The sequence below is a fragment of the Hydra vulgaris genome, chromosome 03 (genome assembly GCF_038396675.1).
Source record: "Hydra vulgaris chromosome 03, alternate assembly HydraT2T_AEP".
Classification (NCBI taxonomy): domain Eukaryota; kingdom Metazoa; phylum Cnidaria; class Hydrozoa; order Anthoathecata; family Hydridae; genus Hydra; species Hydra vulgaris.
The window spans coordinates 59,986,866-59,996,377 of record NC_088922.1 but is presented as its reverse complement, the minus strand read 5'-3'; positions in this window follow the sequence as shown (position 1 = coordinate 59,996,377).

The following is a 9,512-nucleotide window of genomic DNA, read 5'->3' as shown; positions in this document are numbered from 1 at the left end:
TTACGACTCTCTTCTTCCTCCTCCTAAGAAGAAACAACGAACCATGGTCGAAATGCTTGAAACAAAGTCCAAATATGACAAAGACAATTCCATTCAAAAACAGTTTGACTCTTCAATGCTGGATTACTTTTGCACTGATCTGGCATCCTTTTCAGCAGTTGAAGGAAGAGGTTTCAAGAAATTGTTTGACATTGCAAACCCTAAACTGAGCTTTCATCACAGAACAACATATTCAAGAAAGCTTTTAATTCGGTCAAGAGAAGTTCAAGCTGGAATGAAGAGCATAATAACGGAGATTACGCCAAATCTAAAAAGTGCTGCATTTACTTCTGACCTTTAGACTTCTAGAGCTCAGGACAGCTACATCTCTTGAACTTTTCATGCTATTGACAAAAATTGGAGACTACATCACTGGACACCCCATGTCCAACAGTTCCCAGGCAGACACACAGGTATCTTAATTGAAGGAAAGCTGGATTCTTTCTTAGAAGAACTAAATTTGCCTGCTGATTTGCCAATGTACTGCGTGAACGACCAGGCAAGAAACATGACAACTTGCAGTCAAATCGTCAAAGCGCCTTGACCAATATTTGTGCAACAATCATATTTTGCAATGTGCAGTTCGAGAATCATTTGGAATGACTGCTGGAATGGTTGATGCGTTGCAAACATGCAAAGATTTGGCTTCTTTAACTCACCAGTCAACAGTTGCAGCTGAGTTGCTTGAATCAGAATCAGACGCTCAACGAATCAATTTTAGACAGTTACGCCAATCTGTTGACACAAGATGGAACAGTGAACTGGATTGCATGGCTTCTGTCCTACATCTAAAGAGTGCAATTATCAGCTTATGTGCAAATGAAGATATTTTTTTTTCAAAGACCATCAGTGCATCACAGTAGAAATCAATCGAGGGAGCAGTAGAAATTTTGTCACCACTCAAAGAAGCTACAGAAACGTGGTCGGCTGAGTCTATTCCAACAATTAACACTGTCGCCGATTCTCTTTATTTAATCCATCACAAAATTGATCAATTTATTGAGACAGATTGAAAAAATGGCTACGGTATCTTGTATGCAAAAAACTTGAAAAGCTGCATTGAGAAAAGATTTCCTCTTTGTCACACTGGAAACTTATTGAATGCTGCAGCAAACTACTTAAGTTCTGCTTTATAGAGCTTCACTTGAAGCTCTTCAAAAAAATTCAAACAACAAAAGAATGGTTAGCCTTACAGGTTAAGGATAATGTTGAGTGCCAATCTGTTGCCAGAGTCCTTTCAGCAGATTTGTCCCCTAATTCAAAACTGAAGCACAAGTTAAACGTCAGACTTGAAACACAAGAGCCAACATCTGAACTGAATCCTATTTTGAGCAAAATGTGACAATATGAATATATCCCTGATGCCAAAAAAGACTTTCCGATTCTTGATTGGTGGAAGTTGCATTCAAGTACATTGCCAGAACTCTCTTCATTAGCTAGACAAATTTTAGCTATTCCAGCAAGTTCAACTAAATTACAGAGAGTTTTTAGCTCAGGTGGAAATGTCGTCCGATCATCTAGACACAACTTACCCCCAGGAAAAGTAGAACAAATTATCTTAATCAGAGAAAACATTGTCTTGTTGGAAAAGTTTGGCAAAAAAATTCTGAATTAATATTTGAAAAAGTTGTTTACATTTGACAAATGTCATTTGTGTCTATATGTCAAAACCATGTTTACATTTTTTTTTTTTACTTGGATTTTAATAAATTTGTTTTCAAAAAATTGTTAAATTTCTCGTCTCGTCTTGTTCTCGGTCTCACAAGAAGTGCTAACATCTCGTCTCGGTCTCGTCTTGGTTTGAAAAAACCTAGTCTCGCTCATGGTTACAATTTTGTCTAAATAATTTATTGTTGAATCACTTTTTGAATGCTTTAATTTCAAGCCTTTTTTTATTTTATCACCTTTAGGTTGTTTTAGAAGATTTTTTTAGTTTACTTTATGATGATCTTTTGGCAAACTTGTATCGTTGCAATTAGAGCCAGTTAATAGTTGTTCGAAAACTTCATTAGCAATAGGTGAATCATTGCCAGAATTGCTATTAAAATTTTTTTTTCGATTGGTTGTTCCCTCAATCCATATTGATTTATTGAAACATTGTTACATGTTAAAGTTTCTTCAATTTTATTAGATGAACCGATTGACTGATTGTTCAAACAATTGTTTGCTTCCGAAGACGAAAAGAGAGACGCAATTCGACTAACATTTTCAATTTTATTTTCTACTTTTTTTTTAAAATCATCTGGTGATTTGAAGTTAATATTCTTTTTAGCCTTTCTTTAAGTATTTTCTTCATCTTTTTTAACATCATTCCTAAATGAAATGTCTACAATAAGTTGCCCGTAACATAATGGAGAGTAAATATAAAAAAAAAAAGAAAAACATAATCTTCTTTATTCTGGAAATATATGTAGCTGAATCATAATTTCCAAACTCAACAACTTCCTATGGTAATGGTTTCTCGGGAAGAAAAACTCTGATACCTGAATTAAGTAGGAAAGTTTGATAAAGAAGTTTATTATGATTTCCGAAAAGCTTGCTTACTATTAAGATAGAGTCGTGCGCGTAGACGCCACTTATAACAACGGTCCCAGTAGGAACTTGATAATCAAAACAATTTTTAAACCTTATTACTGTTCCATTTTCAATATTGTTTGATAAAAGCTCTTTAAATCTCATGTTTTTTTTACAATGAACAAATACAAAGCGGTTTTTATTTAGTATTGAATCTGGAGATTGATAAATACTTTGACCCTTGCAAGTTATCAAAACTATTTTTTCGAGATCTGAAAATGTTTCATGTTTACTTATTCTAAAAAATTCTATGCTTTTAGTTGTTTTACACAGAATGTAACTTTTGTTTGGAATGATTTCTTGGATTTCTTTTAAATTTGTTGGATAAAATTCATCCACAATTTCAACGTAAAGATCAGTCAATATTTCTGTGTTTAAGAGCCATTTTCTGATAAAATCAGGCAAAAGTACTGTTGGTTCAAAAGTGATACTCTTTAATCGCGCTCAATTTTATTTACAGTAATGCTAATAGGGTAAAAAAGAAGCCTGTAATTTTTTTTTTATAAATATTTCTAGTTCCTGAGTTATGGTCGGTCAAACATTTGCCCTTTTAATACTTGGAAAGTCACTTTTAGGGTTTTATGATTTTAAAATTAAGATTAAAAGCAACAAGACCACTGCACCCTAAGTCTCTTTTCATATTATGGAAGTATAGGTAAAACTTTAAAAAAACAATCATAAAACCTGAGGAAAACCCTTCCTTTGTCTAAAAATCATAAGCTGAATTCACACATTTTTGAACTTGGGCCCTACTTTAAATACATTTATCTCGGAACGTAAAAAGTGCCCGCGACTTATCTTATTCTTTTTTGAAAGAGTATCTCATTGTTATTTGAATGGTCTAAAGAAACTGAGAGGATATTGTTTACAAAAAAACTTATGAGTCATCAAAGTGTCAAGAAATGTTTTAATTAGCGTTCAAATATCAGCCATTATGGGAAATGGGAAAGGTCCCAAGATTGAAAATACAGATTTTTTATTACTCCATATTACAATTTTTTTAATGCGAAAAAAAACTTATGAGTAATTTTTCATTGTTAAAATAACTCCACCACAAAAGGTTAAATTTTTTATATATTTAAAAAAAAACAACCGAATGTAGCAGCGGAATTAATCAATATATTATATGATGTCCTTATGTTATTATGTCATTGTTTGCTTCATAAATCAGTTTTACATATCCTATATTTTTGATTTTAATGCATTGTTGCTTGAAATGTCTTTTGGGCTTTTTCAAATTGATCATCCATAAGCTTATAGTCTCCAGACTGTTTTGACGGTAAAGGTGGTAGAATTCCAAAAATGATTTCATTGTCTTTGTATTTTATAACATCAGGAAAAGCTGGCCACTTACAAAGGTTCTTGACTGTAGAAGCATACTTCATACATCACTGAGAACATAATATGAGTAATGATTTTTCTAATTTTAAAAATAGTTTGAAAAATCTGATTCTCATTTGACAAAAGTAAAACTTCGTTTAAATTTAGTGACACATTCAATATGATCAAATAATGTTTAAAAAAAATTGTTTTTATTTGAATGAAAAACATTTTTTTTAAACATTGAATGAAAATGAAGTACTTCATTTATAATCCCAGGATACCAATTACCCATATAAATAACAGCAATCCAATCGTTTTCATGCCTCGAACCAGATAAATCAATGGCAATGCTTATAAATTCCTTTTCAAATTCTTCATTTGCTAATTCTTCTTGATCTACAGAAAGAGACATATAAGTATTGAATATCCCTGAATTTGGATGGTAGAAAGACTTTTTGGCAATAGTCTTTCAACCAAAATCCAGTTTCTTCATCAAAACTTTCAAAAGCAAAAACTTTGGCTTTTTTCTGTTGACAATCACGCGTTAAATATTTTTTAAAATCAATGATATCTTTTTCAGCAATTTCAATATCATAAATAGTATCCTCGTCGGCTGAATTATTTGATGCTAATCTTTTTATCTCAACTAAGGATTTGTTTAAATTTTCACACTCATAACAAATCTTATCATTAGGTGCTATTGAAATCTGTTGCAATTGCTTGTCAGTTAAATCACTCAAAGCAAATATTGGGCAGTGGGAGATAGAATTAGGGTAGGTCACACTGCAGTTAAACTAGAAATTAGTTTTGTAATATCGTTTGCTGCGTTCAAATAAATTACTCTGCTCTCTATTCTGGTACTTCAAAGATAAATCTTGCAACATAGAGAAACCATTCAAAGGCTGCAGCAGTAATATCATCCAGTCCCGCTAAACATTTTTTTTTGAGATGGTTTAACAGCATGAAGTATTCCACAAACTGCTTTCCGATTAAGGTGAGTAGTTCTCACTTCTGCAAACGTCATTATAAAATGCAATTGTATGACTCATTTTAACTGTCAAAACTGCACGAGAGATTTTATATACATTATTCAATTAAACACAGAACAATATGTTCAGTTCACAGAACATATACGTTCAATTAAACACAGAACAATATGTTTACCCATAGAGTCACTTTCTTCATAAATTTTAACAAAATTTTTTAGATCATCAGGTACTGCATCATTGTCTGAAGTTTCCAAAGATCTATTTAAAACAATTGAGATAAAGTCTTCACTCTGATCTGAGGCAACAGCTTCAGCGAACCTCTTTGCAAGCTATACCTTGGCTCTTAGATGTAGCACCTTCAACCTTTTCTCCAGAAAGTAAAATTTCTTTAAGCTCAAAATCAAAATCAGTTGTGTCAAACTTTGAAATATCAAAACTTGAAATACTTATTTTCAAGGTTTAGTAATTCAATTTTAATGTTGTTGAAATACGGTTGTAAACAAATTCTTACCAAAGTTAAATCTATGGTAAGGACATATATAGTCGTTATCAGAAAGTGATATGCACCCTCGGTTTTCTATAAGAGACTTTTCTGTCCAATCTGTCTCTTGGTGCACCTTTAAAACCTAAAAACATAAAACTTAGATATTATGCAATGTAAGCTGAGGGAATTAAACAACAATCGTTTTACACTACTATATGATTCTAACGGTTTTTTTTTTTACAACTGCAAAGAGCATTTTTTACTTTAATTTTTACAATGTATAAATGAAATCGTATGAATGAAAAAAAAACAAAAAACAGATTTAGCATCATTTTGATGTGAAGTTATTTCAACAATGTAATATTACCCCTAAGTTTTTTTTGCATTAAAAAAATTGTAATATGAAGTAATAGAAAATCTGAATCTTCAATCTTGGGACCTTTCCCATTTCCCATAATGGCTGATATTTGAACGCTAATTAAAACATTTCTTAACACTTTGACGACTCATAAGTTTTTTTGTAAACAATATCCTCTCAGTTTCTTTAGACCATTCAAATAACAATGAGATACTCTTTTAAAAAAGAATAAGATAAGTCGCGGGCACTTTTTATGTTCCGAGATAAATGTATTTAAAGTGAGCCCCAAATTCAAAAATGTGTGAATTTAGCTTATGATTTTTAGACAAAGGAAGGGTTTTCCTCAGGTTTTTTGATTTTTTTTTTAAAGTTTTACCTATACTTCCATAATATGAAAAGAAACTTAGGGTGCAGTGGCCTCATTGCTTTAATTTTAGTTTAAAAATCATAAAACCCCAAAAGTGACTTTCCAAGTATTAAAAGGGCAAATGTTTGACCGACCATAACTCAGGAACTAGAACTATTATTAAATAAAAAATTTATAGGCTTCTTTTTAATATTACGAACAACGCAATATATAAAATTGAGAATGAAAGATATCATTTTTGAGCTTTGCCTGGTTTTCTCAGAAAATGGCTCATAATCGAAATGTTTTTCCGGGCCAGTCCGTTCCAAATAAGAGCCTTACGTTTTTTTGTTGCAAAACGTTAATTCAAACCCAGCTTCAAACTCTATACTTTCACTTAGTTGACATGTTTGACTCGTTGTTACCGATATTGGAAAAATATTTATATCCAGAGCGTCCGCAAGCGAAATTTCAACTCTTTTCATTTCTGTGTCTTTGTTTTAGTTTTATGAATCATTTTTTACGTGTATGTAAATAAAAAATACATTTCATAATAAATTGATGTTCTGCATGTCATCTCTAAATACATTTGTGGTTAAAACATGCGCATTAACACTTATTGAGTTTGCTTTAATAAAAAAAAGTGATTAAATAAATGGAGTTATCTTTTATTATATTGAATATTAAAATTATTAACCATTTATATTTCAGACAATGGTTCTAAAATGAATCAAACTTTATTTTGACGCAGAATAACAAAAGATATTTTAATAAGTAAACTAATGTATAACATCGTACACAACTAAAAAAAAAAAGAGTAACTTGTCAGTTGTTTTTTTTTGAGGAATTTTAAAAGATTTTTGGTTACAAAGTAGGACATAATATAATTTTTAGTTAAATTATTTAACGTTCTTTTAGGCATTTTTATAATCATTTTGTACAATTTCTCTCATTTTTTTCGTATCACTTCTTTAAAAAAATTTATTAAAAAGTTATATAAACTTACAGGTTTCACTTGTTATATAAAAAAATTAAGTCATCAAAGACAAAAGTTATAAAAAAATTTAAATAAACCTTTCGGTTTCTCTTGTTATATAAAAAAAAAGCCATTAATAAAAAGTTACTTAAAAGATCTAAGCATTGTAAGAAAATAAATTTAGAAATATGTGATAAGGAAAGTCGAGGAAACCTTGGTATGAAGATCTAAGACGCAATCTCTAGTATAATCAAAAAAGAATAAAGAATAAGTATTAAGAAATGCATTTACTTTATTATAATTAAGTTAATCCATTTAAGAATTTAATTTTTTCATTAAATTTCCTGTCTACATTTTTAGCACTAAACAATGAATATTATTACTGAATTACTCATCAATTTTTTAATTTGATCAAAGTCTAAAACAAATTTTATAGATTACTTTTTAAAGGACTTGTTTAACAAAGTTTAACAAAGTTAGTTTTAACATTGTTTAAAAAAGTTTAATAAAGTTTAACAAAGTTAGCAGTAAGTAATTAAGATTGGTAATACTTCAAAAAAAAAAAAAAAAAAAAAATTTAAATTGATTTGTAAAGTAGTTTAGTATGTGCTTTATACTATGTGTTTTATGTGTCATAAATGAATAGATTTTGTTTTTTTGTTTTGCTTCTTTTTGTTTTTTTTAGAGCCCCAAGAAGACCTAGCGGTCTTGTCACAGAGCACCGCAGAAGTGCATTTAACAAGGAAGTTTGCGTCTCCTTCCTCACTGTGACGCGAAAATATGTCCAAATATGTCCATATCTTTTGATCCTGAATCTCCTGCTTTTAAAGCAATTGCTCTAACCACTGCTCCGCGGCCGCACAACTCAGATTTTACTGGACAAATAATTTAAAGTCAATATACTTCTACCAATGTCATCAGTAACTGATTTTACAAAGAGGCGACTTAAAAAATCTAAGCACGTGCTGGAAAAATCATCATTAGTTCACCAGTTCTACTTGGTTTAATAGAAAAAGAAGCAGGCAATCTTGACATAAAATAAAGGGTAGTAAATATCATAAAAAATGGAAAACATATTCTCTTCTATTCTGGAAAGATATCTAACAGAACCAATGTTTCCAAACTCAAAAAGTTTCAATAGTAAAGGTTTATCGGAAAGTAAAAACTACCCAGTGGGCACAGGACCTAAATAAGACGTCTTTTGAACGTTCAAAAGACGTCCGAAACGTTTAAAAAACGTTTAAAAGACGTCTTTTTTACGCCCTGTGTCCACTGGGTAACTTATTCAACATTTTCATTTAAGGTGGTCGTCTGGTAAAAAAATATTTAAGGTGGTCGTCTGGTAAAAAAATATTTAAGGTGGTCGTCTGGTAAAAAAATATTTAAAGTGGTCGTCTGGTAAAAAAATATTTAAGGTGGTCGTCTGGTAAAAAAATATTTAAGGTGGTCGTCTGGTAAAAAAATATTTAAGGTGGTCGTCTGGTAAAAAAATATTTAAGGTGGTCGTCTGGTAAAAAAATATTTAAGGTGGTCGTCTGGTAAAAAAATATTTAAGGTGGTCGTCTGGTAAAAAAATATTTAAGGTGGTCGTCTGGTAAAAAAATATTTAAAGTGGTCGTCTGGTAAAAAAATATTTAAGGTGGTCGTCTGGTAAAAAAATATATGCTATACTTACTTTTGATTAGTTCTCATCAACAAAAAGATTAAAAATAAGAAACCTTTTTGCCAGAAAAAGTTAGTTACAAGTTTATAGCGGCGATAGAGAAATTTTATCTGAAATAGTTATTCATTATACAAGTTCTGAACTGTGTATAATGTATAACTTTACAGTTGTTTGTCTAATACGTAAATTTTTTAAATATATATACATATTAAATAAATTACAAATATTTTTTTACCAGACGACCACCTTAAAATTATAAAATTTTTTTGAAGTGATTGGGCTCCAATCATTGTAGCCTGAAAAAAATAGCCCTTAAAGTTACCCTTATCCTAAATGAGAGACGAAACAAAAGATAACATTTAAAAAAAGATAATTGTACTAAATTTAGATTTATCGACAGCTTTAATTTTCATCTATTAACCTGTCTGAGTTCGAAGGAAAAAACTGTATAAAATTTCATCCTTCCTAAAATGAAGGGATGGTACACTTTACATAACCATAACTTTTAAACAATAAAAATCATTCGAATAAAGATAAAACTTGAAGATAAATTTAGGCTTAGTAAAAAAAATATACTTTATTATTTTCATTCATCTCACATTTGGAGGGGCACTTGGCTCCAAATGTGTTTTTGAGGTAAATTAACTCAAACTTACCTCAAAAACTTATTCACTTTTTGAGGTGAATAAGTTTTTGAGGTAATTTAGTTCCTAGGCTCAAATCTTAGGGTTTGCTTTTTTTGCAAAACATTCTTATTTGA